Below are 17,901 nucleotides of genomic sequence, written 5' to 3'. Positions count from 1 at the left end.
AATCGAATGTAGTATGGGATAAATTTCTATATTTGAATACTGGGAAAGAGTCGAAGTTATTGGAGTGACGTTATGATCTATTGGATGGATTAACTCAGTGATCAAACTATACTTACTGCTACATTTTGCATTAAATCGTTAAGCTTTACGTAACTGTTTACAATACGTTTAATGTTTCACACGTTTTCGAGCTACGTATCGTTGTTTGGTTAACTTTGTCGTTTAGAATAAGATATATGTGCCAAAGATGGTAAAAGAAAAATTATAACCGGCTAATAAGTTTCCTATTTGATCACTAGATTTGACAATATTAAGACTTATCTAGCATTGAAAATTACTCATATAATTTCACGAGTCACAATTAATACAGAAAGCGGCAAACAAATTCGAAAATGTTATATAGAACGGAAGATAATAAATCCTCAGGTGTTTTTAATCTATGCTCTACAGAATTGGCGTAGGGAATAATAAAGCTAGAAAGTGGAGTTGCTTGTAACCAGCAAACGTATTTGAACCTTTCCCCTTCTACTTGAAAGAAGCTGCTTGAATATTTTCGCATTCGTAACATTGAGCGAAATACAAGGTTCGTTCTCTGGAGCGAATCAGGCAAATGGAAACATAATAATGTATTTCTGTGACTACTGCATTGTGACAGTTTTTTTGGTGTATGTGCGATTTGAAAATTGTCATTGACTATTTGGTCAACATTCGAACGTATAACATAATAAATGCGGGAATTTTGAATGTTTAAAAACTACTTGATTCTATTTATTTTTTCATTTTGGTATTTTAATTAATATTCGGTGTTAATTAATAAAATAAATTGTGCGTGATATATATACTGTTCATAAGAGAATCTTTACGTACTTCACATTTTATACATTGGATGCAGTATAATAATAGATTAAATGTAGAATAACAGTATTTCTTGAAATTGTCAGGAAGGTGTGTCTTCACTGTAAAAAAATTTCATTGAGAAATTTCGTTCAGAGATTCCGTTTATCTTTTTATTTCCTATACATTATTTATCAGAAAAAGAGTTTTTATTTATAATGTGCACACCTATATATTACAACTTTTTTTTTTAAATATATAAGAAGCAGTAAAGGAATCTTTAGAAAAATACACATAAGAAGTAACATACAGAAAAGAGTTGTTCTTTTAATTATTACCGCGAAATCTCGACGAGTGATTCATAATTAATTTCTTATTATTTCATATTCGTCTTGCATAACACTAAATGTACGCTTTGTTCGGTTAATTTATGTTCCTATGCGCGTGCCTGAATTATCATTTGCGATTAAACGAGCCCCCTTTGATTGTATTACATCGCGTTTGCATATAACGGAACGTCCAATTTATTCTCTCGCTGTGATGTCTTAAAAAAAAAAAAAAAAATATCGAAGCATGTACGTACAACGTTACAAGAAGTTAACAAAATTAAGTTTCAACGAATCGATGCACTTTCAAACATCAGCGAAAACGTAAAAAGATGTTAGCTATTTTTCTGTACGTCCTTTCCTCTGTACTTTCTCCTCCATATAAAAACGAATTTACACAGAGAAATAAGAGTTTCTAGTGTGCAATTATCCAACAGCTATCTCGAATATGTGATTTCTTCGATTCGGAAGAAACGAACGTAGTTATCGATTCGTTATAGTTCGATATTAGCCGTTTGACGAAAGAATTGCGCGATTGGAGGGGAGGATGAAAGATGATCGGGAAGGTGGGACTATGGCGAGGAGGTGTAGAACAGAGTAGGAGGGACGAAAGTATATAGGAAGAGACGGAGGTGAAAAAAAAGCAAAGACAGATGGAAAGAAACGTGGGACTGCGTTTATCAGACTTTTTCCATCCACGCTGTCGAATGTCACTTTCGGAATATCCAGATCTGCCGATATAAGCAAATAAGTAATTTGTTAATCGTGTAAATGAAGTTCGTAACCGGGTTATTCGTATCGACTGAAAATTTGTATAATTATGGAGTTGATTAACGATGACAAATCGATCTTAAATCAGGTTTTGGTTTTCGCGAAGGATGTAATTTGTTTATAAGAAAATAGGAACTATATAGCGCAGTAGGAAATGGGCAATTTGTAAGTTTGAAGAAATTTTCGTGCCTAGAGGAGTAGTTAATTTGCGTTCTCCGGTTACCAGACGAACCGATCAGATTAATTGGAAAATTTTATGCGAGCGAAATTAATAACGAGAAAATAACAAGATTTTACAGAAACGCATGCTTCGACGCTAGGATCCTGTATAAGGTCAATTCGACGTAGTTTGATATAATTCTTCGTGTTATTTTTATAATATATTCGATTATTTTCTCGATAAACTGTATATAAATTGTATATAGATTGTATATAAATTGTACATAGAGTATTCCTGTATCATTCCCATCATTGTTGTAACGATGCACTCTAATTTAATTATTTCATCGATGGCTGTACAAAATATTGTAGTTATTGTATCCGTATGAAATGATTGTCATGTTTCTTTCTTTTTCTTTTTTTTTTTTGTGTGTGAACATTTGTTGATGTATTTGGTGAATTTACGAAATTTATTCAAAGACAGGGAAAAATTGTGTATTTCAAACGTTTTTTACATAGTAAAATTCTTTCTACTAAAATATATTTCTTTACTGCACTCCGAGTGAAGAGACGTTATCTTATAAATAATGGTTAAATAAAATTGCGAAAATGGCAAAATTATTGAACTTATTTCGTGCTTTGAAAACACATCCTTTAACTCTCCTTATGTTTTAACTAAAAGTAGGTTACAGTGACATCCTGTTCGAGAAGCGCACTTTTTCTCTCTCGCATGCAAGAGCACATTAAGCGAAGAGAAAAGAAAAAGAAAAGAAATATGTATTAAGTTACCGTATAAGAAGTCGAGTCGCTAACCCTTGAACTCTTAGAATATATTTTCCTTTATCATTTCCTGCAACGATTATTTACAAGAGTTTCATTAGAGTTAGCACGATGTTTGATTGGAAAACTAAATATTATAGAACCGTATTATAGACGCTACGTGCTTCATAAAACTCGATTTGAACCGAATAGCTTATGTATATAATGCGCTACGTGTCGTATTCATACATTTAAAAAAGTAAAACCAGTCCTTTATTTTCCTTACAGCTTGCACTTCTTGGTCTTCTTTGAAGACCGTGAATTATTCATGAAAGTCTCTTTTTTTTCTTCCCCCCCCCCTACTCTCCCTTATACCCCTTCTGTTGAAATATTTCATTTTAAATTCTCGTTGAAATATTTCTAACCGGTCTTATATTATAAATTATTAAAAACACTTTACGTCGTCCTCACTGAAAATTATTCAAAGTTCAATTTCCGCAATTATGTAGTTATTAAAACGTTATCATTCTTGAGATGAAAGTACACACGTATACCCATACAAGCAGGCCGTATAAAGTGCTATGTATAAAGTGAACGTTCGAAGATTGATTCACGGATGAAAGTTACAGTAATGTAGTGTACATTTAGACGTTAGCGTGTATTTAAATGTAATACACGAGATAGAAGCACCTTGTTCGAAAGTCGAATTCGCATATAGAGGAAGAAAGTATATGCTCAATTTATTCAAGCATAGGTGGCATATGTATGATATCTACGTGTACGACGAAGCAGATACGTTTGCAGTAGCAAACATCAGCGTCGAATTTTTTCGGATGGGGCTATCCATCCACACTTACGTCGATGCTTGTCAGCAAATTATTATAAATACGAGTGGCGATCGAACTTCTTTTAATGATCTTTCTTAAGAAGCATCTACTCTTCCATTTGTATCGTATGTTAGGCCTTAACCCTTTCGTTATGGCAACTTTCAGATTGAGAAGGTTCTTGATATACGCGCACGCAGGTAAGTTTCTTTTAACGCTTCGTACTTCGAAAACTTTTATTATACGATCAACCTGTAACTCCATCGTGATCTTACGACGAAACTTCGTGAAACCAAGGAACCTACGGTGTAATTTGAACCAAGGACCAAGGTTGTGGAATATTTTGCTTTGGAACGAAAACAGTTACGAATATGTGTGTATATTTGTAAATTCGTTGAAACTCTAGCTTTCTTCTTTGTTTCTACATTCTCACTGGTTTACGAATAACAGAAGAGACGTTCTCTCCGCCAATGAATAATTGCGTTGATGTACGCGCGCGTGTTTCATTAACGAAAGGGTTAAAGTTGCATAAATATCTTTACTCGACACGATCCAAGCCAATCGAACGAGTGCCTTCGAGATATTCCTAGTTTCTCTTCTATAATGCCAAGTCGTTTTTGTAGCGCTAATTATATATAGGTGAAAGAACAATGTTTTCCACTATTTCAGGATAATAAGCAGTCACCTGATCTGATCTGTTCATCCCTGCTTTGTGAATGTTGTAATCAAGAACGACGTCTGGTTTTGTCTCTTTGTAACTGGCTCTTCTTGTGACCGCACAACAACGTAAGTTGTAGAAGCTGTGTGGCATGCTAACAGCATCAAACACATCTCTCGCGTCTCTCCATTTTAGGCAGCGCAGGTGCTTTCTTCTTGCAGACAGATTTTTTATCTTTTTTTTCTTTCTCTCTTTTTTCTTTCTTTTTTTTTTTTTAATATTCCATCTTTAACACGGTTGCTTGTGGGAAGTATTTTTTGTAACCTACTCGTTCAGATAACGAGATACATGTCAAAATAGTTATCCGAGCGTTGTAATGTCTTACAATTAGCATTTCTTCTTTCTTTTTTTTTCTTTTTTTTTATTTCACTTTCACTTTAAACGCGTTACATCGGTTATGATATCGTATAACAGTTTTATATTCTACGTTCATCTTCTTTTATATATATATATATAATATTGATATAATATCGTAATATTTACATAATATATATCGTAGTGTGTACAAATTTCCGGCCAGATGGATTTTTCACTTTATATTCTGAAAGCGATATTTTAAAGACTTTCGACTCTGCTACGGTCCTCGAACCTTTTACGTTCCGACTTTGCTTTGCTTTCAACTGCAGAAGAATACCTTCAAATGACATTCAATGTTTTAAATACAATTGAAGATCACAGGGAAAGAACATGATAAGTAGATTTTTATTGTCCTTTTTACTTTAACTACGATTCGCGACAGGGAACGATATGCTTTTTTAATAGCAGCCAGCAAAGAACAGAAAGAGCGTGTTAAATTCAAAGACTCGATTAACGAAGTTTCGTGGAAGTGGAACATACGTATAATGTTACGATAAAGAGCAGTTTTAACATTATGAGAACATATTTCGCCGTAGAATCAAACAAAGGAACAGTTCTAGTAACCTCGCTTCCCTGTAGTCTTCGGTTGAAACCAAAGATCAATAACAATTCTCTCGTATCTTCCGCAAACTTAGAAATTTTCTATCGCCGAAATAATACGATTCGGTCGGAAAATGTGCCGAACGATACAACGGAATTAATTAATGTTATACAATTGTACGGCAGTGTTTTCTTTTACTCGTAACGCGCTCGCACCCAATGTCAATCTTTCAAGATTTTTTAATTATCGCTTCTGGCATATAAGTGAAAAATCGAAATCTGGCCAGAAACTTTTCCACGTTATTGTGTATACGTATGTATATATATATGTATATGCACACATATATATATGTATTGAGAATTTGTGCAGTTTCCGTTATTCTTAAGATCGAAGTTTGATAGCACTGCTTTGAAGCGACCACGCCTCATAATCGATGCAAGCCAGAGAATGCGAAGGAACATATAGAGGAATGCGGAATTTTTAGACCGTAATCACCGAGTTTAAGTTTCTTCACCAGGCACTTGTATATTATTAAATGTAAAAATTCGTAGATCCTTTACGTCGTACGTATACACTTTCGTATTTAAAAGAAAGTGTCAGTTGATTTCAGTTACTTTTCGTTGTTGAATGGTCTCGCTGTTTCACTTGATGTTAAGACGTTAATTAATCGATAGCGATGCAACGATGTATTGTTTTCTTTTAATGTTCTCAGTGCACAGAACTCATCTGCACCCCGTACACTTTTAGCGTTTGATGTCTTTAGGTTTAGGTTTTTTTTTCTTTTTTTTTTTTTTAGAATATAATTGTGAAATTTGTTGTTCGTTAGATGCTTGATATCGTTAAACTGATATCATCGAGTTCGTTTCAATTTATATTTCGTATCTTACGCGATAAAGACGATCGGTCGCGATTTGTCCTGTAAGATGCGAAACATAAATTGAAATTATGAAACGAAGCGGCTATTGAAACTTGTCGTCGAGGTATTGTGAGGTAATGACGAAAGAACAAATTACGAGTTATGTTAAGTGGTTAAACATTTTATACGGAACATGAAAAGAACGGGTAGGCAGCGCGAAATTCAGGCCTCGTCCTTTTAAAACCAGTGAAAGTGAGAACGGTTGCTTCCGGTTCGATTGACACGCAACTCCGAAATTGAATGAAGCGGTGATGAAATTTGTTCAATAACTTAAAACCTACGAAATCCAGCTTCAAGATGCTTTTTTCAATGGACAAAGTTGGTGGATGGATTCTCGTTATATAATTAGTATAACTTTGGTGTCATTGGCGATATAATGTTGCAGAATGTGTGGCACACTTAAGCGGAAAGTTACTGTGCGTGCAAAAATAAATCAAACAGGAAAGAAAACAGATTCCTTTGCTTTGACGCTTCGTTTTCGAGAGAATCGAGTTTAAAAGTTTGTCCACTATACGCATATACATTTGCTTAATTCTAAGCAAAGTAAGAATCGTATTGAGTTGGCAACTAAGTGATTGCGGATCTTGTCATTAGGTGGTATTGACAAAATCCGCAATCACTTAGTTGCCAACTCAGTACGACTGGACGAAAGACCGTTTCACCAACAAAGATAAGTGAAAAAAAAATGTAGAGTAAAGTTTTCTCGTTTAAAGTTTCGTTCACAAGAAAATCGACTTTGAAATACACAATAGATGTCATCGGCACTTGGTCGATAGCCACATTGGACACCTTCTTCATCGATAGTTCTCTAATAGAACCGATATTCGATCAGTTTTCAGATTGGATTTTCTACGAAACGAGGCGTCGAAGAAAGGAAACATAATTTTTTCCTTTTCCTCTTCTTCGATTTCTTTTTAGTCGCGGTGTACCGTCAATTCTGGGACACTCTGTATACGACTACATAGTTCGAATACAGACACTGGATAAAGGATGTGCATTGAACGAAAGGTGTATCACATTCCATTGTGTATCGGATTGTACAAAGACGAGTACTATCCGTGTCATTGAACAATATACGTCCATTAGCATCTACTGTTCTTTGTTAACCCGCGCTATTTCCTTTTTACGTAAGGCTACGAGAGATAAAACTATGTAGAACATTCTTTTACAATAAAAATGAGAATATTTTTAGCGTTCGTATGTTAAATATATTTAAAAGCATGAAAGTGGAAGTAATGCGTGGTTTCAACACGCGAGGAATTATTAAGGTCAGTGCAAGAATAAATTATGTGAAATGTATTCGAACCTGTACTACCAACAATATAGGGTGTCCCAGGTATTTTCTGTAGAACGATGTAAATTAGCAGATTCTGTCAGTAAGAATGAGAAAAAAGCGTATACGTATAGGTTTATAAATGTTCTATTAAAAATTTCTAACAAAAATGTGGAATAACAACGGGCCAGAGTTTTTGTTCGTTAAAGCGTAGAAACAGACTAGGGATATTTACTCTATATCCATGTTAAAATGTTGTTTAATGTACGAATACTATTTTGACGTTATGAATTAACATTCGTGAGAAATTGGTTATATTACATTTAAGAATTGCTTGTTCATTTCCTTTAATTTCAAGCAATGCGTCACGGACTTTCTTATATTAATCCTTGATTAATAAATTTTTTTCCTTCAAAATTCCCTACGTGTAAAAATTCGGTAGCGTGATATCTGGTGATCTTGAGGAGCAAAGAATCGGTTCTCGACCTGTCCATCATTGAGGTTAATGTTCGGTCGACCATTGCGCGAACGAGGAACCAGTTGGTTATTTCGTATTTTTGTTATAATTTCCTCATAAAGGATTTACAGGCCCACATTTATATGACTTTTTCTCTTATTCTTATTTATATACTCATACACGCAATATATATTAATGACAAGTATTTTGCAGTAAAAACTTGCGACACCGTGTATATAGTTTGTATCTACACGATTTATCTGTCATTTGAAGCGTGTATGCGTAACGCTTCTCACTAAACGCTACCTGGGATTTAATAACATGCAGCGGAAGTTGAAACACTTTTTACTCGTTCGTGTTTCAGAAAGGAATCGGCAAAATTTCTCAATTCTTTCTAGCTCGGTGATTCTAACATCGTGACAGTTTGCTTTATTCTTTTAATGACATCATATAGGTGATTTTACTTCTTTCGAACGAAATTATGCGAGGTTATTTTGTAAATGAGAAAGGTATATCGCATAAGTTGCTTCAAGCTTTATTAGAAAGTTGTAATATAACATTTTTTCTCTCTTTTTTGTTATACACAAAATATTACATGTAATTAGACTGCAGATACTTATGTAAATTTATATTTTCATAAAGATAACTAAAAGAGTAGAGAGAGAAATTTGTTTCGCTTATTAGATATTATAACGGGTGCTATATTTGGAAGATTTTATATATTTTTCCATGTTATGGATGTTCCATGCATTCCTGCATCTTTAAATTTACCATAAATGCATAGAAATTCCCAGTCTACATATAACGTATCATAACCTATAATTCATTGAATACAGTTATCAGAAAGCGATACGAGCAAGAGTGATAGATATGTAAAATTGATATCTGCATTTCTAGAATGTTTAACAGATTGTAAAATTTATAAAATTGTCTAACCTTTAAAAATATTTTACATCGTACAAATAGTTAACGCGCAAACAAGTGAAACAGTTAGTATGTTCGAAGCATCGACTCTAGCATATGAAATGTGACAGTAAAGGACCGCAGTTATTTGCAGCATGATTGCTTTCGCGGATTTTTTCAGTCTAAAGGTTCTATGGGTTCGAAACACCAGGTAACACGAGATGATGCCACGTTACCCGAAACGTGGCACAATGTTGCCGCAATATGTCTTGTTTACACGAAAGCCGGTTGGGAAGCGTGGCAACACTGCAAGCCCTCTAGACCTTGCTCTCGTCCACAGCCTTATTGAGCAACACCTGCATAGAATATTTTGCTAAAATCACTTTTTTCTTTTCAATATTTTCCATTTATCCATCTGTGTATTTAATATACACCTACAGATATTTATGTATATATGTATATTTTTAGATTAGTTACAGTATACTAAATTATACAAATGTCTTTGAAAATATTTCTTGGTATTAAGCAATTGTATAAGATAAGTTCGTTTAACGATTTTTGAAAGGTGTATATGTTGGTAGAATTTAGTTATTTTTATTCCTAGACTTCGTAAAGGCAATCTTTGAATTACTTTTTTTTCATGGAATAATAAGTTCTTTCGCGTTATTGAAATGAGTTCAATGACCACGGTTACTCAAGGTTAGTCAAGGTCGTTGCTGTAGACCAAGTGGTCGTAGCGTCTTAATCAATTATTCCTAAATCTGTTTACTTTCGCCTAGAGAAATATTCTAACTGTTGGCCAACTTGTAACTGTTGTATAATTTGATGGAAAATAGTTCCATTTTTTAAATTGATTCCTACACTCTGTGTGTATTACCTAACAAAAATGTAAATAATTGAAAAAGGAATTTTTTATGACAAAAATAAATTTCTTTGTAAACATTTTTATTGAAGTGTTCGTTACGTGGAACGTCGTAATATTGCATTCCAAGTCATTTGTGATACTATTGACTAAAATATGCAAATAACAACGATTGAAAATAATTATTATCTATACAACACTAAAATAAAATCGTTCATTAATTATTAAATTTGGAAACTTCAATTACGTAATGTACATATTCCGATGTTTTGTCTGCTTCATAAAATCACTCGTATAAAATAGAATCGGGGAAGTAATGAGATAATTGGTCTGATCGTTTCATTACATATGATTCGTAAGCTATAACGTGAAATGTTGCAGACTAAGTACTTACCAACATGAGCTCGCGAGATGCGTATCTGTTAAGGTCCATTGACTCGTGTTAAATTTACAACATGTCAATTGCTATTAAGAATGAAAGAATAAGACGTCAGTGGCCAGAGAAGCGGAAGTCTGGCAGAGACGAAAAAACTTGCGGCAGCTTGACATTTCGTTTAGCCTTGAATCGTTGTCTTAAAAAATAATTCTCGAATATTTCATTACACAATTAATTACATACGAGTAAAAATTATTTTGAAGTTTTCCTTAAGGACTACGATATTTTCGAAACGTCTGTATCTTACGTCTGCAACGCATCATAAAGGTATGTGAAAAAAGCATTAAAATTAAATCAGAGGATTATTAAAACTGAAATTGGAAAATCAGTTTGAATTAAATTACCAATTGGATAGGTGCATACGAATAAACTTTTGAATTTTCAAATTTATACTCAATTTGATTAAATTAGCGAGGCAAATATATTTTACGATCCTTATATTTTTAAACAAAACTTCCACGCAAGGATAAAGTAAAATTTCTGTTTGGACGCAGCCTATTTCTCTTAACATTCTTACTTAAGCTTTTTTAAGCTCGTGGTTCTTCCCTACTACTCATTATATCCCCATGCAATTCCGTCTCCTCTCTTTACCGCTTGTTTTTCGCTCTCCCGTCTCGTGTTCTTTCCTGCACTTGTCGCATTCAAACTCGTACGTCAATAACCCAGTCACTTCACAAAGCTTGCCTTTCTTCAATCTTGATTACTACGTTTTCAAGTGTTACAAAAAGTATTACATTTGTTTTTGTTGTTCTTTGTTTACATGTACAATACCTTCTTCCTTTAATCGTATTTCTGTAGAAAGAAATTTTTCTTCGTTTTACGTTCTTTAACATGTTTCCTCTTTTTAATATTTCCCAATTTATATAAGATATTTCGTCTAGACAATCGATAGATTATCTAGAAAATTATGCTAATTGTCAATATTAATTGTATCGTTATGTCTGTGTTAACTTATTGCTATACTAATTCTATCGCACTAACTACTATTAATTACTATTAATTATCACTTTTTTCCTGCGTATACGATTTTCCTTGTCCTCGTTTATGCTCTTATCATGTAAAAAGCGCACGATTTAATCGTTAAATTATGTTCTTTCGCTATTTGGTTCATTCATTGTCAATTGCGGTTCTTCGTTCAACAAAAAATGAATAACATAAATTACTTATCAAGATAAAACATGATAAAGCATGATAAAACATGACGTTCTATTCAGAATTTAAAGTGAATGCTCGTATCATGCTCCGCTCTTCGATAAGATATCTCATTGAAAACAAAGAATTACAAAAGATTTTCAATGAAAAATATTACATATATATTACATATATTACATATTTTTAAGATTCGCGATTTGAATACAGGTATAGCTTGCACGTAACAAAAAAGAAATTTATCGATCGTAATTGCCGTTCAGTTCAACCCGTTCACGTCCGTCCTTGACAGGATGTATCTGGATGAACGTCCATCCTGATATCTTATGCAAATTACCCGATCCAGTCATGAGATTGGATTTTATCTTCTTCTGCGCTTGCCTTTCAGTCATGTTGCATCCTTAAGGCTGCTTTAAACATTGATTTATCTTTTAAACGCGTTAACCTCGTACTGTTATTGTCTACGAAGAAAATTCCAAAAGAGACGATCACAAATCGCATAAAATGTTACAAGTCAATTTATCTGAAACATGCGGCAGAATCTGTTTCTTCTTCTTTTTTTTTTTTTTCTATTTTTTCTTTTTTTTTTTTTTTTTCTTTTAACGTTGGAAAATTCACCGACAAGACTTTATATGGTAGAGGATACTATCATCTAGTTTCCACTAGCAGATAACAGGAACGATTTTATCATTTTTTCTACACCTCTATCTAATGTACAGTTTATTGTGCATCGGTGCTATTTGCTTTCTTTATACTTCACATAGTATCGTAAATTGTATATAAAGTGCAAGATAAACTTTTTTTTTAACTCTTATACATTTTTTTGTACATGTACAAATTTTCAGATTGTGTACCAAAGAAAATTTCGTTGGTCTTATATCGAATATATATTGTTTTATGTATACTAAATTATACAAGGTGGTCCACTTAAATTTATCACCAGGAATATCTCGCTCGTTTTTGATAACATTAAAAAGTGTTTCGTGTATAGGTTAAGCAGGCACATCATTTGGCGTGATCAGTCTTTTCGTGGGAGAATAAGTAGAGGACATACGAAGGTCACCGATGTGTTTCTTTTAATGCAATTTTCTCTGTAAAAAAGTATTAACCTAATTCTATCGAAAAGCTAGTACTTTAGGAGATATTTTAGTTTTAATTTTTGAAATTTAACGTATGAAAACCAAAGGCAAAACGCGAGAATACCGTCTCGTGTCTTTCCTCGTCCTTCTATACTTTAAATTTGACAAATTAGTGAAATTCTGCTAAAATAAAATAGGTTAACATTTGTTAAAATAATATAAGTGCGGAATATCTGGTGAACTAAAATTTTTTTGACATAAATAGCTTAATACCATCTTGTAGAGAATGTAACAAGATAAGAATGTATAAGATAGCGTATTAGAAAATGTGTGATCCCACTTACAAAAACATCGCTCCGCGCCTAACAACCTTCGCATGTCCTCTGCGCGTTCACATACGGAAACACTAATCATGTTAAATTATGTCCCCCACGAAAACATTCGACTTGTATACATTTTTTTAACACGTGAAACATTTCTTAATATTATCGATATTTAATGTTTTTTAATATCATCGGTATTAAACATATTTTAATATTATCGAAAATAACATCGAGATGTTCCAGTTAATTGATAAGACGAAGTGGATCATCATGTACGATAAAATACACTCGAAGAATGATTATAAAAAATTTAGCGAGTTATCTGGGGAAATTTCACTGAATAGAGCCAGCATCACGTAACACGTTACAATAGACAAATGTCTGGGAATCGAGTAATTCTTGGCTAGAGTCATGACGCAAAATATACAAATATTATTTAACGTAGTAAACTACGATGCGGGCTTATCGTCGAGATAAAAAGTCTAGTTATCTTTCATAAAAGTTAGTCCTCCTCCAGTTTCATTTCACCGTGTAGGCGTTTAAGCGTGCATGAGATATTAGATATCTCTTTTTCTGTACGTAACTATGAAACAAAAAGAGAGAGAAAAAAAAAATGAAACTCAATTCAAGTTTCTTAGCGAGACAACGGCAAATAGCGTCACGCATAAGACAACACAGTCCACTTATATTCATTGTACTATTTAGGTCAATTGAATATAGTGTCACGTGCTCCTATACAATTCCGCGTTCGTCTTAAGGTTTTTCCTTTCTTTTTTTCCTTTGTAATGAATATCGAACATCGAATACATCGGCAGAGGTTGCGATGTTTTACGCTTGCTCGAGCCTATTAGGAAGGATAATAAAATTATAGCAAGAAATCGAAATTGCTAAATAAACACGTGGAGAGGGGAAAGAAATTCACAATTGTATCACATTACAGAATATTGAATTTCTATAAACGGTATTAGAATAGTAAATGGTGCGCAAATATCATTGTTACATGTTGGCACGAATGTTGGGAAGTCGAAGTATAAACTTCTAGTACGATATACGATTTATTCTTCGATTCGTATGATTAATGCCTTGAAAAAGGATATTAGAGGTATTTCCTGTTTTTCAAGTAAATAACGCAATAAGAATGAATCGAAGGATACACGCAAGATCATTATGACTTCTCTTCTTTCCTTTTTTTTTCCCCCTCTTGCCTCCTCCTCCCCCCTCCCCACCCTCGTTCTTCGCTCCTTTTCATCTTTCTTGCTTTGTCATTTGCACATTCCTGAATTCTAAAAGTCGAGGAATTCCAACGTACGGTAACTACGTCTTACAAACGACTTTTGGAGGGCAAGCACGAAGGCCGCTTCGTTTATTTACAACGAATAATATCATTACAAATATCGATTAATAAGATGTTAAAATTCTAGTTACAAAGCGTGGTTACCGTTAATACGATAATTATCCGCGTCCATAAAGGAAATTCAATTATACCGTCCTTCTACTTAAATCGGATTAACAACCTACCTCAATGAACATCGTGTTCGAAACTAATAACTGTTCGCCGTGATTTACAGGTATATATCTTCAATACGGAGTATATATCGTGAAATTCCATTCTCCTGAGTAGAGAATCCCCCCGACGTCTTATCTTCTTTCGATTAAGATTCTTATCTCGGCCTGTTGCCTCGGTAGCTCTTTAACTTGGCTGTAATCATTTGTCGGCGTATTTTTCCTCTCACTTTTTTTCCAGCTTTTAGGACTGATTTTAAGATAATGAGCCCAAGTAGCGTCTTCCCTGCTCTTCTCCCACTGTTGTTACTATCCTAATCTCCTCTCCTTACGAGGGTCCATCTTTTCGTTCTCTTAGGCTACTGTTATCCAGTGCAGGCGTATTTCATCTCTCGGTTATCGCAATTCATTTAGAATCATCTTAGAACGCTTTGCGTTAAGCCTAAGCCGCGGCAGAATTGACATTTTTTTGTGTAAAACTAATTTTACGTTGACCGAGGAGAAGGGAGGATCTCATTGGAACCAACTTGTACATCGGAAGGCTTAGACTGAATTTAAATTGTAATTAGATGGTAATTTCTCGGCAGGATACACATAGCGTTTTTTCCCATCAAAGTTTATCAGAGTTTAATTTCCATGCGTTTATCTATTTTGCGTAGTGTCGTAGTTGACAGCATTAATCTTGCGTTATTATAGTTATACTATAATTTTCTGTATTTAATACATTATTGCGTCTATTTAAAGCGTGTATTTATATGTTTTTATTTCTTTTTCCTTTTCTTTGTAGTCCATGATGTCTGTTCAATGTTTGAAGAGATAAATTATATTTGCAAGGATATTTATCTCCGAAGGTTTCTTCGATCTTCTTCAAATATTTCTTCTATTTAAATAAACGAAAAAATAAAAATTATAGTCAAGTAACGCTTAGTACTTTTGATACAAGTTTCGTGAATATAGTTGTAATATTAAGTACAATAAAATATTGATTTGGCAACTAAGTGATTGCGGATTTTGTCATTAAGTGGTACTGACAAAATCCGCAACCACTTAGTTGCCATCCCAATATATCATATAATATCATTTTTGCACAATAGCATGGCAATATTATTCTCATTGTTCTTGTTATATTCAAACGATGTACAAGCTTTCGAATTCCCATAATTTCGGCTTGAAAATCCTCCAATCACCTGCACCTCGATATCTGATAAATCTTCGACTTTTTTTTTTAATTCGCGAGACATTCGATATTGGCACAACCGAGGAAGAAGTTAATGGTTAATTGGCTTATCCTCGCGTATAATTTTATTTGATAAGTTGTAGTTTAACTTCGATGTATACTAATTCAGAACGTGTTCGCTATCCTTTTTCGAGTTGCTGTTAAACCGGTGAATACTCTTTTTAATAGCACTTATGGCTTACGATTATAATCTTAAATGCTTTCGTTCATTTCCTGCAGATTTTGAGTTAGCAATTTCTTTTCACCTTTCTCTCTTCCTTATTTTAAGTTTCTCCGAGTTTCTCATCTTTTGTTCCCTTTGCATCCTTCTACACCTCTACAACCATTTCTTACCTACTTTCCAAACATACTCTGCGTACTTACACACGTAGCTTTATTCCGAAATGTAGCACAACTCCTATTCTCTGGTCGTTTAACTGTACATCTTTTGAAATGCTTCGCAAAAATAATTATCAGGCATGTTACTTTATTTATCGGATGAACTTGAACCTATGTCTAGTTAGGTCTGGTTTAATTGATCTACGAAACAGACGTTGCACGTTATTTTCATGTGGAACCGTCCGATAAAAGGTCGATGGAAAATATTTTCAACAAAGAACAGGCTGCTAAAAAGCACTGCAAATGTTATACGATTATATTTCTGCTTGTTAAATGTCATATTATTATTATTATAATTCTTCCGGCTTAGGATGGCTTCCGGTTTACGCCATATTTACATCTACATTGTAAATTCAATTTCTCCTCGCTGAGTTCACGAAACCTTGACAAAACCTTATCCAAAAGAATAATAAAAAAATCTTCTTTTTATGAGAGTTTTGCTCCCTTCAACAGCCAGCTTGATGAAAAATGTATGAGCTCTCGGAATAAAAAATCTTATCTTCGATATACCAAACATAGAAGATAAAGTACAGTAGTATCCTCTGTTAATGTACGCAACTGAATTAATATCGATGTCGTTATTAATATCTGAACAATAACGATAATTCGTTGAATAAATGTAACGTCAATCTGATTTCCATATCGGCAAGTGTCCAACTTTGCCCATCCTTCGTTCGTCGATACGTATCTTTTCTAAATTTCTAATGAAACACTGGCTCGCTTCTATCCACGGCGCTGGCCGTGTTTGAATTTCGATAAAACCAGCTTATTACGATTGTGCACGTACGACGGTTTAGCTGTATCGGTGTGGTTGGAGCCAGCATTTTCTACCTAACATTTGCATTTATTTTTATCAAGAAAGCAGGCAATATCCCTTATCTCGATGTGAATCGAGCGTTCCTTTGTATTTACGACGTGGATGCTGAATCGGCGGATTTGCGAGACGCAAGGGAAGCCACTAATGATTTCCATCGTTTCTTTACGTGCATTCGTTGTAAGTAAGCTATAATAATACCGCCGCGAGAGACTCCTCGTCGCTAAGGTGCTGGAGAAAAGCGGTGGGGTCCAGACCTTTCCTTAACAGTACACACGCTCTTCAGTCTCTGTTTCTCTTCGCGGCAATTATTTGTCCGGCCATGTTCAACCGGCGGATCACTCTCCGTGTATAATCTCGCGTATTTCTATGAATACGTAGTCTGTCTTCGTACATCGAATATGTAACGTCATGATTTCTAAGATGTTCAAGTATTTGCGAAGTAGAAAAAAGTTTGAAGATCGGCGAGACCGATCGAGATCTTGTTATCGAAATTTCTTCTACGCGACGCTTAACTAAATATTCGTGGAAAGCTGAGCTAATGAAAATGGAATAAAACAATGGTAGAACGAAGGTATAAAAGAGAAGAGAAATCGACGGACAGGTTTTTATTTGTTGAGGTTACTAGATGTATAAAGAGAGAAACGCGTGGATAAATTGCAAGGTAGAAAATATATTTTAATACTGAAGTGTAATAATAAGTAGGAGTACAATTTGAGCTGGTTCAGATCCGCGCGCTAGCAGCGTTACCCTATAACTGAAACCCCCAAGCCAACGTAGTCTGTCTACTGTTTATGGTCTATCTTCGTCCCAGTCTTTTGTCTATTCGTTGTCGATGGCCTCAGTGCTTGAGAAAACTAAAAAGTCCAGATGTAGAGTTTTGTTAGAAGTGGTGACCACTTCAACATTATTGAAAAATAATTCCACGTTATCAATAGGTTATCAAAATGTTTGGCACGTTTGCTATTGAAAATTCCCGGCGTTTCAGCCTTAATACGTCTATTTGCGTGTGATTTGATGAAAATTGCAGCAACGTACACCCACTCAATTACCAACACGCTGCTTACAAGTAATTGCTTATCTCATATTCTTTAACTCGCTATAATACCACACTGTCCGCTTCGCTCTCTCTGACCCATTTCACATATCATCGTATAGTACATTATTGGAATCGTCATATTATTATAATGCATTACCGCAACATTCTCGACACATCGACCCTTCCTCTTCATATTTTCCATTTTTAAAATATTTCTCGGCGAATATTCGAATCTCGAGTCGC

General features: G+C 34.3%; 1 protein-coding gene across 2 annotated transcripts in view; it reads left to right on the top strand.

Annotated features, from left to right (window-relative positions):
- Window positions 1-17,901, top strand: part of LOC100645020 (caskin-1) — a 51,338-nt gene that overhangs the window by 712 nt on the left and 32,725 nt on the right. Inside the window, exon 2 of one of the 2 annotated variants that reach the window (XM_012314038.3) lies at window positions 4,343-4,459. The exons of the other annotated variant lie outside the window; for it this stretch is intronic. The gene's annotated coding sequence lies outside the window, so the exon portion shown is untranslated. The remainder of the gene's footprint in view (window positions 1-4,342; window positions 4,460-17,901) is intronic. 2 annotated transcript variants of the gene reach the window in all.

This window comes from Bombus terrestris, chromosome 11 (assembly GCF_910591885.1).
Source record: "Bombus terrestris chromosome 11, iyBomTerr1.2, whole genome shotgun sequence".
NCBI lineage: Eukaryota > Metazoa > Arthropoda > Insecta > Hymenoptera > Apidae > Bombus > Bombus terrestris.
Note: the sequence above shows the minus strand (reverse complement) of the source record. Positions and strands in the feature narration are given on the sequence as shown.